Here is a 21,308-nt window from a genome sequence, read left to right as displayed (position 1 = left end):
AAATCTTAGACATACAAGCTCATGTCGGCAAAAATCAAACTTTTTAATATTAGCAAATAATCTTTTCCAAAATTTTCAATCTCCACTAAGTAAAGCTATCAGTAATGCAAATAAAGTTCTATGCAACAAAAACATCTTCGAATAAATATCTTTATAAATCATGTTCAGCATAGGTTTATTATCACAAATGCCTTTTTATGCCCACCTAAGATGACATAAAAATTTTCTTTTTTCTTTCTCACTCACGGGTTCCATTTGTTTTCTCTGACACTCAGCTTTTTCAAACTTTATCACACTCTTGGGTTTCTCCCTTTCTTTCCCTTCTAATTGGAGTTTAGGACACTTACCTAGTTGTTCATGCATGGCCTTGTTCCCTTGAATAGTTGTTGAAGCCGTGGGTGCTATACTAGGCCTTTCTTTTAAGCTTTTCGACCTCCCTCCTTTGTAGAGCCAATTCATCATCAAAAACTTATTTAGGAGTCATTGGCATAAGCACCACTCATTTACCCTTGAAATTGAAGATAATCTTATTAGTATGACCATAATGATTAGTATCTCTATCAAATTGCCACGGTTGTCCCAAAAGCAAATGACCAGCTTGCATTGGTACCACATCACAAATAACCTCATCTTCATAATCACCAATAGAGAACGCAATCTTCACTTACCTATTCGCCTTCAACTCTCCACAATCATTAAGCCATTGTAGCTTATATAGCTCTTGATGCTTCATAGTGGGTAAACCTAGTTTTTCAACCATAGTAACACTAGCAACATTTGTACAACTCCCACCATCAATAATCATACCACATACCTTATCCTCGACTTTGTACCTACTATGAAAGATGTTCTCCTATTGCACTTCCTTCTCATCTTTATACACAGTTAAAGCTTTTCTAGCAACCAATGACAAGTCCCCATCAACTGAATACTTGTAATCTCCTTCATCTTCATCACCAATGTCTTCCAATGGTGGCATGGATTCATTATCTGACTCTTCCTCTTCAGTTTCAATGTCTCCACTTTCTCGAATCACCATGACCCTCTTATTTGGACATTGAATTGCAATACGAGCCTACCTTGACATTTAAAGCACATGATATCTCGATTTCTAGTTGAAGATGAATCGAATTTACTTGCTTGGATGAGGATGGTTCGGCCTTAACTTTGGATTTAGGCCATGTGGTGGCTTTATCTTCAAACTTAGGCTGATTGGGTTTCCATGTGGTTGGGCTTGCTTTCTAAGTGTTTTGAGCAATACTAGGTCTTGTGGTATCCCTCCTGTTGAGTGTTGCTCTACTTTGATGGCCATGTGCAACATCTTCTCAATCTCCACATAATGATGCAAGTCCGCTTGATTTGCTATTTTCCTATTCAAACCAGCCAAGAATCGTGCCATTGTAGCCTCCCTATCCTCCTCAACATTGGTCCTCATCATAAGGATTTCCATCTCCTTATAATAGTCCTCCACACTCCTATTTCCTTGAGACAAGCTTGGTAGTTTCTGAAAAATGCTTCTATAGTAATGGCTAGGTACGAAACGCTTCCTCATCAAAGCCTTCATCTCCTCCCATGTATCTATAAGTCTTTGACCCGCTCGCCTCCTAGAAAGTGTCTCTTTGTCCCACCATCCAATAGCATAGTCCGTGAATTCAACAGCGGCTAATTTAACCTGTTTAGCATTGGAGTAGTTTTGACGATCAAATATCATCTCAATTCTCTTCTCCCACTCGAGATATACTTCTGGATCACTTTTACCTTGGAATGATGGTATCTTCATCTTAATTCCTCAATAGTCATTGCTTCGGTCTAACCTCTCTCTCCCATGGAATTGATTGGTTCCCGAACCAATGTCTTCTTCTTCTTCCTCATAGTCATCTCCAACTCATTCCCAATCTCCCCTTCTCGGTATATCTCTTCCTCTACCACATCCATGAACAAACCTTTGTGGAGGTCGTTTGATGAGGACATGACCAAGAGCCCCATAAGATGGAGCCCAGATCCACTTCAAATGTCTATAGGACCCATAACCTGAGCACGAGCAGAGAGATTGAAAGAGGCATTAAATGGTTTAATCCAAGAGGTGTTTTCAACCCAAGGAAGCAAGTTCATTAGTGAAGATGAACTAAAATTGGTCCGATTCATCTTCAACTAGAAATTGAGATATCATGTGCTTTAAATGTCAAGGCAGGGGTCATATTACAAGTCAATGTCCTAATAAGAGGGTCATGGTGATGCGGGAAAGTGGAGACATTGAAACTGAAGAAGAAGAGTCGGATAATGAATCCATGCCACCATTAGAGGACGTTGGTGATGAAGATGAAGAAGATTACAAGTATCCAGTGGGAGGGGACTTGTCATTGGTTGTGTGAAGAGCTTTAACTGTGTATAAAGATGAGAAAGAAGTGTAACGAGAGAACATCTTTCATACCAGGTGCAAAGTTAAGGATAAGGTATGTAGTATGACTATTGATGGAGGAAATTGTACTAATGTTGCTAGTCTTACTATGGTTGAACAGCTAGGTTTACCCAGTAGGTTTCTCTTTTGTAGCAGTTCGATGATGTCTTTCCCGAGGAGATTCCAAGCGGGTTACCACCGATTAGAGGGATCGAACATCAAATTGATTTTGTTCCGGGATCAACAATTCCAAACCGGCCGGCTTATAGGAGTAATCTAGAGGAGACAAAGGAACTTCAAAGGCAGGTAAGTGAATTGCTTGAAAAGGGGTATGTTAGAGAGAGCATGAGTCCATGTGCTGTAGCTGTGTTATTAGTCCCTAAGAAAGATGGAACATGGAGAATGTGTGTAGATTGTAGGGCTATTAAAATTATAACTCTCAAATATCCTCACCCTATTCCTAGGTTAGATGATATGCTTGATAAATTGTACGGTCCGTGCATGTTTTCAAAAATTGATCTTAAGAGTGGTTATCATCAAATTCGCATGAAAGAAGATGATGAATGGAAAACAACATTTAAAACAAAGCATGGTTTGTGTGAGTGGTTGGTTATGCCATTTGGATTAACTAATGCACCTAGCACTTTCATGAGATTAATAAAGCATGTCATGCGTCCATTTATTGGGAAATTTGTGGTTGTTAATTGTGATGATATTCTTGTATATAGTAGACATTTAGGTAAGCATGTTGAGCATCTTAGGATAATTTTAGCAGTGCTTAGGAAGGTAAGATTATTTGCTAACCTTAAGAAGTGTGATTTTTACAAAGATGAATTTGTATTTCTAGAATTTGTTGTGAAAGTGTTTGACCCAGGAGATTGGGTTTGGTTGCACATAAGGAAGTCAAGGTTTCCAAAATAACAAAAGTCTAAACTCATGCCACGTGGAGATGGTCCATTCCAAATATTGGAGAGACTTAATAACAATGCCTACAAGTTGGATCTTCTAGGTGAGTATAATGTAAGTGCTACTTTTAATGTCGCTAATTTATCTTCTTTTTGTGCAGGTGATGATTTGAGGACAAATCATTTTCAAGAGGAGGGGAATGAAGAGGACATGACCAAGAGCCCTTCAAGATGGAGTCCAGATCCACTTCAAATGTCTACAGGACCCATAACCCGAGCACGAGCAAAGAGATTGAAAGAGGGCACTAAATGGTTTAATCCAGGAGGTGTTTTCAACCCAAGGAAGCAAGTTCATTAGTGAAGATAAACTGAAATTGGTCCATAAGATTGGGATGGTGGATGCCAACGTGAAAGAGAGTTTAATGCATGGACTTCTAAAACATGGTGATGTGGCATCATATGGTGACATGGCATCCAACTAAGCTTGGCCAAATTTTATAATTAGGAAATTATTAATTTTTATTCATGTTTTGATTGGATTTTGGCATGTTGCGTATTTACTTTCCTAATTTAGTTTTTATTAGGTTTTTTAAATTACTTTCCTAATTTTATTAGAGTTGAATTGGTCGAAGAATTAAAAGCCATTCAAATTAGAAAACTAGGAGCTAAATTAGGTTTCCTAAACCTAACCACATTAGGTTTCCTAAACCTATCCAAATTAGGTTTCCTAAACCTAATTTTTGTCTATTATTATTCCACCTTTACTTTTAGCAAATTTGAGAAAGCTTTGTAATTTATTTTGCCTATTTAAAGGCACATAAGTCATGAATAAAGGAGATTACAATTTTGATTCAAAGTGAGACAGATTCTCTTGGTTCTCTAAGAACTATATCGAACTTTTTCAAGCTTTGTTTGTGGAGTTCAAATTTGACTTATCAATAGGTTATTCCGCACCCTATTGTGGCGTCTTCACCATACCAAGGTTCTTACCTTAAATATAGGTAACAGGTCGAGGTCTTCCATTAATAACTTGAAATTAGACTGTCTAATTTAATCTTTATTACGGGTTTAGAGGCAGGTCGCTCTAGGTTCGTATCAAATCTTTAACTTCTTTGAGCTCCAAATCAGCTTCTATATGCTTTTTTGGATGGCAAATAAGCTTATTATGGAGTCCTACACGTTTCCCTTGCTTGGAGGAAAGAGAAAAAGCCAACTCAGCACAAGCACAAAATACATCGAAAATAGGCCAAATTTACTAATTGTCTGTACAATCCCTGTTTGGATGACTTTGAAGCTCCTTTGACTTGATTCTATGTCTTCTTAGACATATGTATTGAATCCATGAAACATTGGAACCATTTCATGCTTCCCGACCTCCATAATTGCACCAAAACTGCTACCCAGATCTGTACCGACTTCCACCACTTGTATGCTCAAAATAAGTCTTAGATCTTTGGGTATGGACAAACCTTTTTGAATATGAATTACACCCTGGATAAAGATAGCAAGATTATCCCTAAACTTCTTAGCTTGAGCCCTAGTGATCGGCCCGATCTTCATCCGTATTGGGTCGGCACCCCAGTGGGTTGTCGGTTGAACAGGTTTAGGCAGATTTGCATCACAAGAGCTCTCCAAATTGCAGCGTTGTTCTCCAAGCAAGCCCATGTCTCTACATTTTCCAAGCTCTCCAATTGATCTCCCAAAACACTAAAACCTTAAAATCTAAGAACCTTTAAAAGAACTTAAGAAACTCCCAAAATTTGGTTTGTTTCTATTCAAGCCTCCTAAAAGCTCTTAAATAACTCGCTAAACTTTTATATTTTCCTTCAATGTGGTGGGGGCTATATATATAGGATGTTGGAAACCTTTTTCTCTGTTTATTTTCAATGTGAGATTATTGGAAGATACCTTTTTTAAGCCATCAAGAGGGTTGGATGAATTTTATGTGTAAAAATGAAACTTGATATTACTTGCTCTCCACTACTTTCCTTTTCTCTAATTCCTTTAAAAAAAAAAAAGTTAATTAGTCTAATTTACCCTTAACGAAGCATCTGACATGACATGTGCCTCATAATTGATAAATTAACCAATTATTCTTGGATTCCCTTGATTCCCTCTTTCAATAAGTGGTGGAGATTTAACTAGAAATATTCCTTTTTATACATTCCAAACTTTAAATGATGATTTCTCTTTGCTAAAATCTCAAAATCCAAAACTAATGCGATATTAAAAATCTGATCATGAGGATTCATATGATATCTACCTCCACCATGGAATTCTCAATAGAATCTTTATGAAATCTTCTTGGAATCTTTTCAATGCTTAGTCCGTTTGAGCTTTATTCTTGCTTCCCACCATAATTCGACCCAAGGAATCCATTTTTATGTTGTTTTCATGAAATCCATCCTCTTTCACCTAGATTAAGAAAGATAGATAATTTAAGTATCCTTCCTTAACAAATTAACACAAACTAGCAAATATTAAGCTATAAATATGTCATAAAATCATCATATTTTTAAGTCTAACAATTATATCAAAGTTTTGCATATTCAAGATTATCAAATTTGCAAACAGATCTCTGTCCGCTGTTCTTATCCTAAGTCTGTTCCCATGATGGGCTTTCCACCTCGCTTTTTACATTTAGCTTTCACAAATCTATTCTCATCATCATTGTCCAATATCTGGGCTTTTTAAAAAGCCTCTCCATAAGTTTGCAATCGTAGCATTAAAATTGGCCTCCTTAGCCCATCCCTAAGGCTATCTCAAATTTCTAAGCCTTTTCTCATCAATATTAACAAGATGAGGTGCATATCTAGAAAGTTCATCAAACTTCCTCTCATACTAGGCTAATGCCATTTTACCATGCTTCAACTCAATAAATTTAGCAATCTTGTTATATCTCAATGTCTATAGAAATACTTTCTATAAAATAACTCCTTGAATTTAACCTAAGTGATTGGGTTCCTTTCCACATCCCAAGCTCTACTGGTAATCTCCCACATGTGGCTGGCACTATGCTTCAACATGTAAACAGCACATATGACCTTTTGTGCATCAATGCACTTCATAAAAACTAAAAAGTTTCTCTATCTCTTTGATCTAATCTTTAGCTATCAATGGGCCAATTGATCTTTCAAAAGATAATGGTTGCGACCTCTGGAATTGCTCAACAATAATTGCATTGCAATATATAAGGTTGTTGTTGAATTGCAATTATCATGGCCTGCATTAAGTTATGAAACATGGTAACAAAATCATTTGCTTGAGGTGCTTGTGTATTTCCTTATGGTGGAGGTGCATTCTCTTGATTATCAGGCATGACATTTCAAGGTTGTTATTCTCCTACAAGGAGGCATACTACAAAATGAACCATATATACATAAAAGATAAGCATAAATTTCATAAGATTATACAACAAATAGATAGTCCTATGGATTTGGCATTTAACTTATTGTCTCTAAACCTATGGATTTGGCAATTAGCTTATTGTCTCTAAATCTCGATCTAATTGTCTACAAGATCCTATATATCCTGGCCTCGATATCAAAACTATTACACCCCAAGTCTACATACCTAGAATGTGATAATACTTATAACATTGAATAAAATTTATAATGTAAAACATAAAAATTCTTCAAAATATCATTAATAAATAATATCTAACAATATCTCCACAAAAAGAACGAGAATAAACTCCAACACCCAACAAGGTCTTCCAAACACCACTAACCTATGGCAAATCTAGCTATCTTGAAACTATTGTGTACCTAAAACTATAACAATAGATAATGAGTGTAAAACTCAAGAAGCTATTAGATTTTGAATAAATAAAAAAATAAAAGATAATAATAATAATAGTAACTAAAAATATTTAGAAAGATAACATATAAATATCCAAGAATAATTTTAAACAACATAAATAGAATTCTCATATAAAATATATGAGACTAAATATATATATATATATATATATTTATATATAATTTTTAATTACTTAGTAGGATTTGGCATAACATAATTTTTACATGTCACTAATCCGTATCAACTCACATGTAAGGCATGTAACAAGTGAAAAAATATAAATTTTAATAAAAACAAATACTCATACCCAAAAGTATGAGACATGCCCATACTATGATCATCAGTAGATCTTCCCACTGAAACAATATGACTAAACTTGAAGGTAAAGAACTATAAATCACTAAGGAAATACTCTAGCATGATTCACCTCAACACCCAAAAACATATCATAGCATATTGCATAAATGCCTACTAGGTACCAACAAGTAGAGCATGAAAACATACAAAAAACATTTAATATTTAATATCAATAATCCAACAATTTATTTGTGCAATATATATATATACACATTTCATAAAACATAAAGTTATAGAAAAACATAAATAAATCAATAACATATCATAACTATATATTTGCTATGGTTTAGGAAAAAATCCAATGCTCTTAGGCATAAATCCTAAAATCAAGCTTTCAAAGTCAAGTGAAATGAATAAGAGGTGCTGCTTTTACCATAAGATCATCATAATCTAATTCTTAAATCTCAAAATCATAAGCCTACAACAAGATCAAATCACCAAAAACCACACCAAAATCTATTAATCCATAAATAGTCCCTAAACAAGAATTCAATTCCTTATTCAAATGACATTATCTACAATTCCTTATTTAAACGATGTCATCTAAGTCTGAAAAATTACAAATGCACCATACACATGCATAAGTAATTATGGAAAAAAAACAAAATCATAAAAAAATGGAAAACCATTCAAAACTGATTGAACATTTTATTAAGAAATATTGAAACTATTAGATTTTTAGAAACCTTCACTTGCTTAGTCACCTTCATCTCTCCACTATCACTCAATTATTGAAGCTTATAGGGCTCGCGATGCTTGATGGCCAGCAAACCAAACCTCTCAACCATATAAGTGCTAGCAACATTAGTACATAGACCATCATCAATGGTTAGGCTACATACCTTCCTACATCTAGTATGGAAGAAATTTTCTCTTTAAGCTTCATATTTATCTTTATAAACTCTCAATATCCTCCTGGCAACATGGAACTCTCCAGGTGGTACAAATTCTCCCACATCTACATCTTCAAGTGGCAACATATCACTATAATCGTATTCATCATCATTTGTTTCAATGTCACCACTCTCTCTAATTACCATAATTGTCTTATTTTGGTATCTGCATGCAATGTAACCCTTGTCTTGAAATTTAAAATATTTAACATCTCTATTTCGGGAAGGGGTGGTTTTAGTTTTACCTTGCACCATGGGTTTGGTAGACTTAGATTTTTAGGCTTGGCTTAGGGCTTAAGAGCCATGCTCTCCTCTTGCTTCTTGGGGTAATTCGGTCTCCAAATGCTAGGTTGAAAGGATGATGATCGTGTACTTCCCCTCATCTTAATTGTAGCTCAATTTTTTAATGGCTTTTTGTACCATCTTATTGATCTCCACATAATGTTGCAACTCCACTACATTTGCTATCTCAGGGTTTAACCTATTTAAAAATCTCGCCATCGTTGCCTCATCATCCTCCTTTACATTGGCATGAATCATGGCAATCTCTATCTCCTTATAATAGTCCTCCACACTTCGGTTGCCTTATGTAAGGTTTTATAACTTTTGGTATAGATCCTCGCAGTAGTGGCTTGAGGCAAATCATTTCTTTATTATGGCTTTCATCTCCTCCTATGTTGGATAGGACGTTCTCCACTCCTCTTCTTACTTATGCATAATTGATCCCACCAAATAATAGCATAGCAGTAAATTCAACAATTACAAACTTTACCTTTTGGGGTACAGAGTAAGATCGGCAACAAAAAACTAACTCCAAATTTTCTCCCGCTCCAAATATGCCTTAGGATAACTCTTCCTGATATGAACCTAGGACGACCTGCTCCTAAACTCGTATTATATTAAACCAGATCTAATTATGTTCAAGTTCTAATCGTCACCTTGACCCCTAACCAGGCTGCGATTGGAAACCTTGGTATATAATGAAGATGCCACAATAGGTGATGGAAGGTTTATTGATAAGTCAAACTAAAACACTCATTCAAACTAAAACACTCATGGTATTTTAGGTGTTCAAAAGAATAAAGAGAATTCAATCTCACAAATAATTTTCTGTTTAAAATTCAAGTTTTAATTCTAATTGAAAAGTAAGCCTTTAAATAGGCTAGAAAGTCATGAAATAAACCCCAAAAACAAAGGGAAAACTGGCCATACAAAGTAGTTTCCTATGGTGGCCGAAATTGTCAATCATTTCCTAATCTAATTTGAATTAATTAATTCCTTTATTTTGAATTAGAAATTAATTAATTTACAATTAAAATAATAAAATAATAACTTTCCTAAACTTATTTGTCCACCAAATAAATAAATAAAAGCCAAACAGTAATGGTAATTTCCCAAAACAAATAGTAGAATCAAATTAGGAAACTAAAATACTAACTTTTTGACTAAGTTGATTTTGACCACTTTAAGCTCCAAATCAGCTTCATTATGCTTTGCAGGATGCCAAATAAGCTGACCATGAAGTCCCACACGTTTTCCTTGCTTGGAAGAAAGAGAAAAAGCCAACTCAGCAAAATACAGTAAAGCCAACATAAAATACAGTAAAAATCGGCCAAACTTCTCCTTATGCGCACACCCCTCTTTTGAATGGTTTGGAAGCTGCCTTGACTTGATTCCATATCCTCTTAGACATATGTATTGAGTCCATGAAGCATTGGAACCTTTCATTCTGCCCGGACTCCTTAAAAGTACCAAAACCGCTACCCAGGCCTATATCGGCTTCCACCACTTGTATGGTCAAAACAGGTCTTGGTTCCTCGGGAATAGACACACCTTCTTGAGAATGGATTATGCCTTGGATAAAGGCAGCAAGATGACCCCTAAAGCTCTTAACTTGAGCTCTAGTGATTGGCCCGGTCTTCATCCATATCAGGTCGGTACCCCAGCGAGTTGTTGGTGTATCTTCATTTTTATTCCACTAAAATCACTACCTCAACTCCTATCTTAACCTTGCTAGGATGTTGAAGTGCCAACTTCTTCATTCTTGAAGTCCTCTTCTTGGAATGTTCAAAAGTTAGCCTGTGAGGTGTGTACGCCTTCCATTCTCCTCTTCCACGTCCAGGGTTGAGCATTCTTTGAGGTGGCTTTTAAAAGGAAATATCAGTCCAATCAAATCTGTCGTGTATTAGCTCCGATTCATTCTTCATTAATCTCTTAAGATCCTCCATTACAGCTTGCATCATGAATTTTGGATCAAAAGTAACTTCATATTGACGAGTTTCTTTACCATGATCTTGAGACATTTTTTGAAAAATTTGGTTAATGACAAGAAATGTCCTAACTGACTCCCTCATGTGTTCCACACAAAAAATTTTGAATTTTAAACCATTCATGTTTTGCTCAAATATTTGGCTTTTTTCTATAATAAACTTTCTTTACCTTTTTCCACTCTAATTCTTATGAACTAGTTCAAACAAATCAAACTTGCCATTAACAATACAAAAAAACTTAACAATTAATTCAACAGTAGAAAGAAATATAGAACAACAAAGTAAGCAAGAATAGAAAGAAATATAGAACAACAAGATAGGCAAGAAAATAAGAAACGAATCAAAGGGAATAAATAAGAATAATATGAGAATTTTCAAATTTGATAATAAAGAATTATGTAGGTATAATAATCAACTCCCAAAATCTTTGCTTCCCAAAAATTGAAACCATAGTAAATCAAAATCAAACCACAAAAAAAAAAAAAATTATTTTTTTTATAAATTTTTTGGTCTAAGTGGTGGAGACAAAAAATAATGGCAATTAGAACGAAGAAACTACTAATAGAAAGGCAAAGTAAGTAAGAGAAACCAAACCCCCTTTTTTTTTTTTTTTTTTTTACGGCACGCATAAGAAAGAACAATTTTTATTTTAATTATTTTTTTATGTAAGGTGCGGAAACACAAAACGATTTAGAGACAGAGGAAAAATAAAACAATAGGAACCCAGAAAACAAAAGGAAGACAAAAACACTTCCTATTTTAGGTGCATCATATGAGGAGTTCATTCCTACAAATTGATACACATCACACTTCCAACGATCCCTTTCAGCTGCCTCAAGGCCCAATTACTCGAAGTAGAGCCAAAAGATTCAACGAGGCCTTATTGCATTCATGAAGGATCTTGATATATTTAAAGAGGAGGACATCACCAAACCCACTTTTGAGAATTCCAAGTTTAAGAACAACTATTTGACAGTCCAAGATCAGGTGTTTTTGGTTTGGAAAGTAAGCCAAAATTAAAGGGGGACGTTTTGGGCTTGGAGAATTACAAAATGGGCTTGAGGAAATTGCAAAATAGGCTGTTTTGGTGCTATTTTAAGAGACCAAGTATTTTAGAACATCCGCGCCATATAATTTGATGCTAGCTAGGCCCAACTAAGTTAAATTAAGCATTTAATTTTATCTTGGTAATTTTGGACATTTAATAACTATATAAGGTAATTCTAGCTGGCTCAAAATAAGTCAAAATAATCTTTAATGCTTTGTCTAGGGTTTCTAAAGAGTCTTAAACTCTATTTAAGGATTTTATTTTTCCATTTGTAAGGAGATTGATTTTTTGAATGAAATTTTCTCTCATTTAGAATTGGTTTTTCACCATTATTCTTGGACCTTCAAGATACTCACTTGAGAGTGTCTTTATACTTATGGTTCTTATCTTCCATAGATAAAGGGTCATAAGTCAATACCATAGTTTCCTACCTCTAAATAGGTAGTGGGTCTTGGTTGGATATATTTTATTTTATTTTAATTTGTTTTTTCTTCTTATCCTTCAGTTTTTAAGTTCGATGGAATTGTTCTTCATCCCATCTGATACGAACCTAGAGCGACCTACCTCTAAACCCGTAGCAAAGATTGAACTAGACTATCTAATTACAAGTTATCAATGGAAGACCTCGACCCGTTACCTATATTTAAGGTAGGAACCTTGGTATGGTGAATATGTCATAATAGAGTGCGGAGTAACCTATTGATAAGTCAAATTTGAACTCCACAAGCAAAGCTTGAAAGTTCGATATAGTTCTTAGAGAACGAGGAGAATCACTCTCATTTTGAATCAAAATTGTAATCTGCATTTTATTCATGACTTGTGTGCCTTTAAATAGGCAAAATAAATTACACATATTTCCTAAATTTGCTAAAAATAATTATCGACGAAAATTAGATTTAGAAAACCTAATTTTGATAGGTTTAGGAAACCTAATGTGGTTAGGTTTAGGAAACCAAATGTGATTAGGTTTAGGAAACCTTATTTGGTTAGGTTTAGGAAACCTAATTTATCTGCTAATTTCCTAATAAAATTAGGAAAGCAATTCAAAAACCCAATAAAACTAAATTGGGAAAATAAAATAGGCAACATGCCAAAATCCAATCAAGACATAAAATAAAAACTAATATTTCCTAATTATAAGATTCAGCTAAGCTTAGTTGGAAGCTATGTCACCACACAATGCCACATCACCATCCATGTCATCAAAATGTGCCACATCACCATGTTGTAGAAGTCCATGCGTTAAGCTCTCTTTAACGTTTGCATCCACCATGCCAATCATTAGGACCAATTGTTGTTCATCTTCAGTAATGAACATGCTTGCTTGATATGTGAATGCCTTTTGGATGAAACCTTTTAGTGCTTTTTTAAACCGCTTTACTCTTGCTCTGGTTATTGGTCCCGTAGAGATTTAAAGTGGCTATCGACTCCATCATAAGGTGCTCCTAGTCATGTCCCCATCAAATGCTCCTAGTCAAAATGCTTCTATAGATTATGGCTAGGTACGAAACGCTTCCTGATCAAAGCCTTCATCTCCTCCCATGTATCTATAGGCCTTTGACCCGCTCGCCTCCTGGAAAGTGTCTCTTTGTCCCACCATCCAGTAGCATAGTCCATGAATTCAACGGCGGCTAATTTAACCTTTTTAGCCTTGAAGTAGTTCTGACAATCAAATACCATCTCAATTCTCTTCTCCCACTCGAGATATGCTTCTGGATCACTTTTACCTTGGAATGATGGTATTTTCATCTTAATTCCTCCATAGTCAATGCGTCGGTCTAACCTCTCTCTCCCATGGAATTGATTGGTTCCCGAACCAATGTCTTATTCTTCTTCCTCATAGTCATCTCCCACTGGTTCCCAATCTCCCCTTCTTGGAATATCTCTCTCTCTACCACGTTCATGAGCAAACCTTTGTGGAGGTCATTACTACGGTGTTTGGATAGATTATTCCATCCTATCCAACCGATGAAGGATCTGCCCCATCTCCAACCGTAGTGCTCTTTGAAGTTCTCCCACCATGGCTTGAATGTATAACTTCAGATCAGCCACATCTAGAGTTCCTTCCACACTTTCTTTGCTTTGGTCTTGTGACATGATTTTCTACAAAATTTGTCAGTAAAAAAAACCTCATAACTCGCCCTCACTTGTTTCGCTCAAATTCAAGGTCACTCGTGTTTGTACTCTAGTTATAGTTCTGCTTTTACTCTCTATAATTCTCACCTCTCTTGCCTTTTACCACTTTAGTAATTTTGTTTGGTTCTTTGAAAACAAATTTCAAACTAAAACAAACTAGCAAGTAACAATCTAAATAGACCTACCAAATAGCTATGAAAATAAGGTTACAAGACAAATATAATGAAAAGTAACAAGAAAAAGGATACAATGAAAGCTCCATAAGAATTTTGGCACAAACAAAAGAAACTAGAATGTGAGGAACACATTGGAATGAGATTTACAAAGTGGAATTAGTGAATATTCAATAAATCTTATTTTCGGTATTAATTTTGGCTTGTTTTTGGTGCTCCCCAAATCAACCAAAAAAAAAAATTACTACCTTGTTTCTCTTGAAATCCCAATAATTCAACGCCACAAACCACAGGAACAAGAAAAAAATTTTGAGAACAAATTTTTGTTTTTTTTTAAATACGATTTGATCGGAATGAATGAAGAAGAACACAAAAAAGAAAAGAACAACCAAAGAAATCAAAGATGCAATTTCTAACCTAATCCTAAAAATAGCCAAAAAAAAAAACCAAGAAAAACAATGAAACAAAAGAAAAGAAATAGATAGATCAAACCTGTAATGCCACATCACCATGTTGTAGATCTATTTCTTTTCTTTTGTTTCATTGTTTTTCTTGGTTTTTTTTTTTATTTTTTTATTCTGCAATCTTAGCATTAGGTTGAGATTGCTTCTATCATCATACACATTCTGCATCTTAAAAATAAAAAAATGCACTTCTGTTTTTGTTGGAGGCCACGTGTTTGGTGGATTTTTGGTGTGGAATTGTGATTTTTGGTGTTGGTCTTTGCTACTGCAGTTGTTTTATACTGTGTGAGTGAAAAAAAAAATAAATAAATAAACAAAAATATTGTTCTTGTGGTTTGTGGTATTGAATTATTAAGATTTCAAGAGAAACCAGGTAGTGAAATTTTTTTTAGCTGATTTGAGGAGCACCAAAAACATGCCAAAATCAATACCGAAGATAAGGTTTGTTGCTAGTTTGTTTTAGTTTGAAATTAGTTTACAAAGAACCAAATAGAATTACCAGAGTGGTAAAAGACAAGAGAGGTGAGAATTATAGAGGGTAAAAGCCGAACTATAACTAGAGTACAAACACGAGTGACCTTGAATTTGAGTGAGACACGTGAGGGAGTGTTGTGAGGCCTTTCTTTTTTACTAACAAATTTTGCAGAAAAATCATGTCACAAGACAAAAACAAAGAAAGCATGGATGAAACTCCAGGTGTAGCTGATTCGAACTTATGCATTCAAGCCATGGTGGGAGAACTTCAAAGAGCACTACGGTCAAAAGTGGGGCAGATCCATGATAGGTTGGATAGGATATGGAATCATCAATCCAAACACCGTAGCAACGACCTCTAGAAAGGTTTGCTCATGGACGTGGTAAAGGAAGAAATACTCCAAGAAGGGAAGAATGGGAGCGTGTGGGAGATGACTATGAGGAAGGAAAGGAAGACATTGGTTCGGGAACCAACCAATTCTGTGGAAGAGAGAGGTTAGACCGAGGCAGTGACTATGGAGGAATTAAGATGAAAGTACCATCATTCCAAGGGAAAAGTGATCCAGAAGCATATCTCGAGTGGGAGAAGAGGATTGAGATGGTATTTGATTGTCAGAACTACTCCGAGGCAAAAAAGGTGAAATTAACCGCTGTTGAATTCCCGGACTATGTTATTGGATGGTGGGACAAAAAGACAATTTCTAGGAGGCGAGTAGGACAAAAACCTATAGATACATGGGAGGAGATGAGGAAGCGTTTTGTACCTAGCCATTACTATGAAGCATTTTTCTATAATTACAAAGCTTGTCTGAAGGAAATAGAAGTGTAGAAGACTATTATAAGGAGATGGAAATCCTTATGAAGAGGGCTAATATTGAGGAGGATAGGGAGGCTACAATGGAACGTTTCTTGGCTGGTTTGAATAGGAAAATAGCAAATTAAGTGGACTTGCACCATTATGTGGAGATTGAGGATATGCTGCACATGGCCATCAAAGTAGAGCAACAACTCAAGAGGAAGGGTACCACAAGACCTAGTATTGCTCAACACACTTAGAAAGCAAGCCCATCCACATGGAAACCAAATTAGCCCAAGTTTGAAGATAAAGCCACCACACGGCCTAAACTCGAAGTTAAGCCTGAACCATCCTCATTTAAGCAAGTAAGTAAATCCAATTCATCTTCAACTAGAAATTGAGATATCATGTGCTTTAAATGACAAGGCAGGGGTCATATTGTAAGTCAATGTCCTAATAAGAGGGTCATGGTGATTCGGGAAAGTGGAGACATTGAAACTGAAGAAGAAGAGTCGGACAATGAATCCATGCCACCATTGGAGGACATTGGTGATGAAGATGAAGAAGATTAAAAGTATCCAGTTGGAGGGGACTTGTCATTGGTTGCTAGAAGAGCTTTAACTGTGTATAAAGATGAGAAGGAAGGGCAACGAGAGAACATCTTTCATACCAGGTGCAAAGTCAAGGATAAGATATGTAGTATGATTATTGATGGAGGAAGTTGTACTAATGTTGCTAGTCTTACCCATTATGAAGCATCCAGAACCATATAAGCTACAATGGCGTAATGATTGTGGAAGGTTGAAGGTGAATAGGCAAGTGAAGATTGCATTCTCTATTGGTGATTATGAAGATGAGATTATTTGTGATGTGGTACCAATGCAAGCTGGTCATTTGCTTTTAGGACGTCTGTGGCAATTTGATAGAGATACCAATCATCATGGTCGAACTAATAAGGTTGTTTTCAATTGCAAGGGTAAATGTTAGGTCTAAAATATTGATGATTTTATGCCATATTTATAGCTTAATAATTGTTAGTTTGTGTTAATTTGTTATGGAAAGATACTTAATTATGTATTTTTCTTAATCTAGGTAAAAAAGGAAGAATTTTAAGAAAACAACCATAAAAATGGATTCCTTGGGTCGAATTATGGTGGGAAGCAAGATTTGAGCTCGAACGGACTAAGCATTAAAAAGATTCCAAAAAGATACCTTGAAGATTCCATAAAGATTCCATCGGGAGTTTCATGATGGAAGTGGATGTCATATGAATCATCAAGATCTGAGGATTTCAAATGTCTTGTTATTTTTGGATTTCGAGGTGCGAGCAAATAGTTATCATCATTTAAAGTTTAGAATTTATAAAAAATAATATTCTAGTTAAATATCCACCATTGATCAAAAGAGGGAATCAAGGCAATTTGAGGGCCAAGATAAAAACAAGTGGCAATAATTGGTTAATTTATCATTAATGAGGCACATGTCATGTCACATGCTTCATCAAGGGTAAATTAGACTAATTAACTATTTTTTAGGAGGAATTAGATAAAAGGAAAGTAGTAGAGACCAAGTAATATACAGTTTTCTTTTTACACATGAAATTCGTCCAACCCTTTTCATGGCCTAAAAAAGGTATCTTTCAAGACTCCCACACTGAAAATAAAGAGAGAAAAAGATTCCCAATGCCCTATATATATAGCCCCCACCACATTGAAGGAAGATATACAAATTTAGAGAGTTATTTAAGAGCTTTTAGGAGGCTTAAATAGAAACAAACCAAATTTTGGGAGTTTCCAAGATTCTTTTAAGGGTTCTAAGGTTTTAAAGTTTTAGAGTTTTAGAAGATCAATTGGAGATCTTGGAGGAGGCACAAAGACGTGGGCTTGCTTGGAGAAGAAGGCTACGACTTTGAGAGCTCTTGGAGGAGAATTTCTTCAATAGTTTTTATTCTCTTTTCCTTTCTCTTTAATTGTGAATCTTATTATTTTTAATAATTATGGATGTTAAAATTATTTTTACCATGAACTAATTTTCATAGCTAGGGCTATGATGTAGCCCTAACTATGAAGGTTTAATTATTTTAATATATGTTGAGTTTTATTTAATTAGTAATATGTTCTGTTAATAAATCATTGGTATACTTAATGCTTTCATAGGCCGGAAGGAATAAATGATTTTAATAATATTTGAGCTTGGAAAAGGATAATATTATGGATTTCCAATGATTTACATGAATGCATAATTGATTGGAAAATAGTTACGTCTCATGCCATATTATTTGCTTAATCTATGCTTGATGAATTTGCATGATTTAATTTATAAGCCGGAAGGAATAAATTAGGTTATGTGAATATTATCAATTGTGAGTGGAAACTACTTTTGATTAATTTTGTGATTAAGTGTGGTTAACAAAATTACTAGTTAATTAAATTCACATATTTAAGTAATTAAATTGGAATAGTTAGTGGTGAAATCAAATGCCCTAGTATTCATAATTATTCAATTCTCTCTCTTACTTGAAATTGATCTAATTTTAATTAATTGCTTTTGTTTAATTTAGTTTATTTAGTTTTCAATTGCCATCTTAAATTTTAGTTCAAATATTATCAAAACCTAATTATTTTTTGTACTTAATACTTAATCCCTTGGGTACGACAACCCTATTTTTTCACTTTATTACTTGAAAACGATTCGTGCACTTGCGAGTTGATTTTACACATCAAGTTTTTGGCACCGTTGCCAGGGATTAAGGCATTAATATTAATTCGGATTGGGTTTAGTAGTACTTTGATCATTGTTTCCTTATTTTAACTTTTTATATTTGTTTCTTAATTTTGGTTTTAGTGTTTCATGCTAGGGTTTTAATTCTTTGCTTGTTTGGCCAACTTGCTTTGAATTTTTAATACTTATTTTGTGGTACTTGAAACCAAAATTGTGTTTTTAATTTATTGGTGCTTAGGTTGCAAGTCTAGCATACTTAGGGATTTTATTATTATTTTTTATTTGTTTGGTTGAATAAGATTAGGTTTAGCTTACTTTAGTTGAAATTTTAGTTTGGCATAATTGTTTACTTTAAAAGCATACATGCACAAAAGGGTTTAATTTTTTTGCATTCAATTCATTTGGTTCATTATTTCCTAGAGTTATTTTCATTTATCTTTTATTTAAGTGTTAGTTTGTTTTTCTTTATTGCTAATTGATTTTAATTGTTAGATTAGTTAGCAACATTAGAATTCTAATAATTTTTTTTTTCTTGTTCAATTTTCTAATTTTCTTTCTAATTTATTTTACTTGCTCTCTTTTTAGGAATTAGGTGTTGTATATGAGTCATAGTGGTGATCAAGAGTTCAAGGAGGAAGTTGACTTAGAAAATAAACCAGCACCTAGAAAACAAGCCATAAGGGGTACTTGGGTACGTATAGACCAAGGAACTCAAGAAGGTGCAATGGCCAACTAAAGAGAAGATGATTTGCCCATATGCGAGTATGCTGCTCACAAGAAAGTTGGTGATTTGTCTTGCATAAGGAGACCACCCATTGAAGCAAACAATTTTAAAATTGAAGCATCTACTACTTCTTTGCTTAATAATGTTCAATTTTGTGGTTTGCCTCATGAAGATCCAAACATGCATATTTCTAGTTTTCTTCAATTGTGTGATATGTCTAACAAAATGGTGTTTCTGATGATGCTTTTCGATTAAGACTTTTTCCTTGGTCTCTTAGAGACAAGGCAAAAGTGTGGTTAAATTCTTTACCTGCAGGTACTATCACTACATGGGATGCTATGGAGGCAACATTCCTAGACAAATTCTTTCCTCCATCAAAGACCGCAAAATTGAAAAGTGATATAAACAATTTTTGTCAATGGGACCAAGAGACTTTGTCTGATGCATGGGAGCGCTTCAAGGAACTATTAAGAAGATGCCCACACCATGGTTTTCCAACATGGATACAGGTACAGATTTTCTATAATGGTCTAGATTATGGTAACAAACAATTGGTAGATGTAGCTGCAGGAGGTTCTTTAATGAAGAAGAGGCAATCAGAAGCATTTGAATTAATTGAAGAGATGGCCCATAATAACTACCAATATCCAAGTGAGAGGAGACTAAATGGAAGAAGTCAAGTAAAGGCCGTGGAACACGTTGATATTAACAACTTAGGAGCTCAACTTGCAACCCAATTCATGAAGACCTTGAACACTCAATTTGGTCAAATAGGGGTGAATTCTATCCAATCTACTAATAATTTTTTATTTTGTGATTTATGTGGTGCTCATGATCATAAGAGTGTGGATTGCCAAGTTGGAAATCCCTTTGCTTCTGATGATGTTAATTTTGTAGGAAACTTCCAAAAGCAACAAAACAATCCATATTCTAACACATATAATCCAGGATGGAGGAACCACCCAAATTTTTCATGGTCAAACAACAACCAGCAAGGGTCTAATCAAGGACAAAGTGGAGGGTTTCAAAAACAACAATTCCAATCTCCATTCTACCAAAAGCCGCAACTTGCACATCAAAATCAAAATTCTTCTCAAGTTCAAACTCAATTTTCTTCACTTGAACAATCCTTGCAAGAGTTATCTAATTTAGATATGGCAAAGGAAAATAATTTAGATCCCTTTGGATTGAGTGAGTTATTTGGACCATGTACAGAAGAAGAAAAACAAGAGTGTAACATCATAGATATAGCCACCCACTGTGAGGTAGATTATGTTGGAAAGTTTGAGGATTTAGGTGAGAGTGGACCTAGAAAGATACCGAGTGTGGAGCACCCACCTATAATTGATTTGAAGCCACTACCTAGTCATTTAAAATATGCTTTTCTAGGATTTAATAATACCCTTCCGGTAATAATTTCATCCGCCCTTAGTGAGGACCAAGAAGCCAAACTTTTAGAAGTTTTAAGAGAACATAAAACTGCACTAGGTTGGACTATAGCTGATATTAAGGGTATTAGCCCCTCTATTTGTATGCATAAAATACTTATGGAGGAAGACCATAAACCGACTGTAGAACATCAAAGGAGGCTTAATCCTATCTTAAGAAAGTGGTTCATGGTGAGATTTTAAAGCTTTTAGATGCCGGGATTATCTATCCTATTTCGGATAGTAATTGGGTAAGTCCTATTCATGTAGTTCCTAAGAAAGGTGGGATGACTGTGCAAGAGAATGATAAGAGTGAGCTTATTCCTACTAGGTTAGTTACTGGGTGGAGAGTGTGTATTGATTATAGGAAGCTTAATAGGGCCACTAGAAAAGACCATTTTCCTTTACCATTCATTGATCAAATGTTAGAAAGGTTAGCCGGTAAGGAATATTATTGTTTTCTAGATGGTTATAGCGGTTACAATCAAATAGCTATTGCCCCTGATGATCAAGAAAAGACTACTTTTACTTGTCCTTATGGAACTTTTGCCTATAAAAGGATGCCTTTTGGTTTATGCAATGCACCTATAACCTTTCAAAGGTGTATGATGTCCATCTTTTCGAATATGGTAGAAGATATCATTGAAATTTTTATGGATGATTTTAGTGTATTTGGTGATTCTTTTACCTCTTGCTTGCAAAATTTATCTAGGGTTCTTCT

At 34.9% G+C, this 21,308-nt stretch overlaps 1 non-coding gene across 1 annotated transcript; it reads right to left on the bottom strand.

The window, feature by feature from the left end:
• Positions 1 to 19,546: 19,546 nt before the first annotated feature.
• Positions 19,547 to 19,653, bottom strand: LOC112489240 (small nucleolar RNA R71). Its single transcript, XR_003054130.1, has one exon. It is a non-coding gene; the product is annotated as a small nucleolar RNA R71 (small nucleolar RNA).
• Positions 19,654 to 21,308: the final 1,655 nt, after the last annotated feature.

The sequence above is a fragment of the Ziziphus jujuba genome, chromosome 7, assembly GCF_031755915.1.
Source record: "Ziziphus jujuba cultivar Dongzao chromosome 7, ASM3175591v1".
NCBI lineage: Eukaryota > Viridiplantae > Streptophyta > Magnoliopsida > Rosales > Rhamnaceae > Ziziphus > Ziziphus jujuba.
The sequence above is the reverse complement of the archived record's forward strand: the minus strand, read 5'-3'. Positions and strand labels throughout refer to the sequence as shown.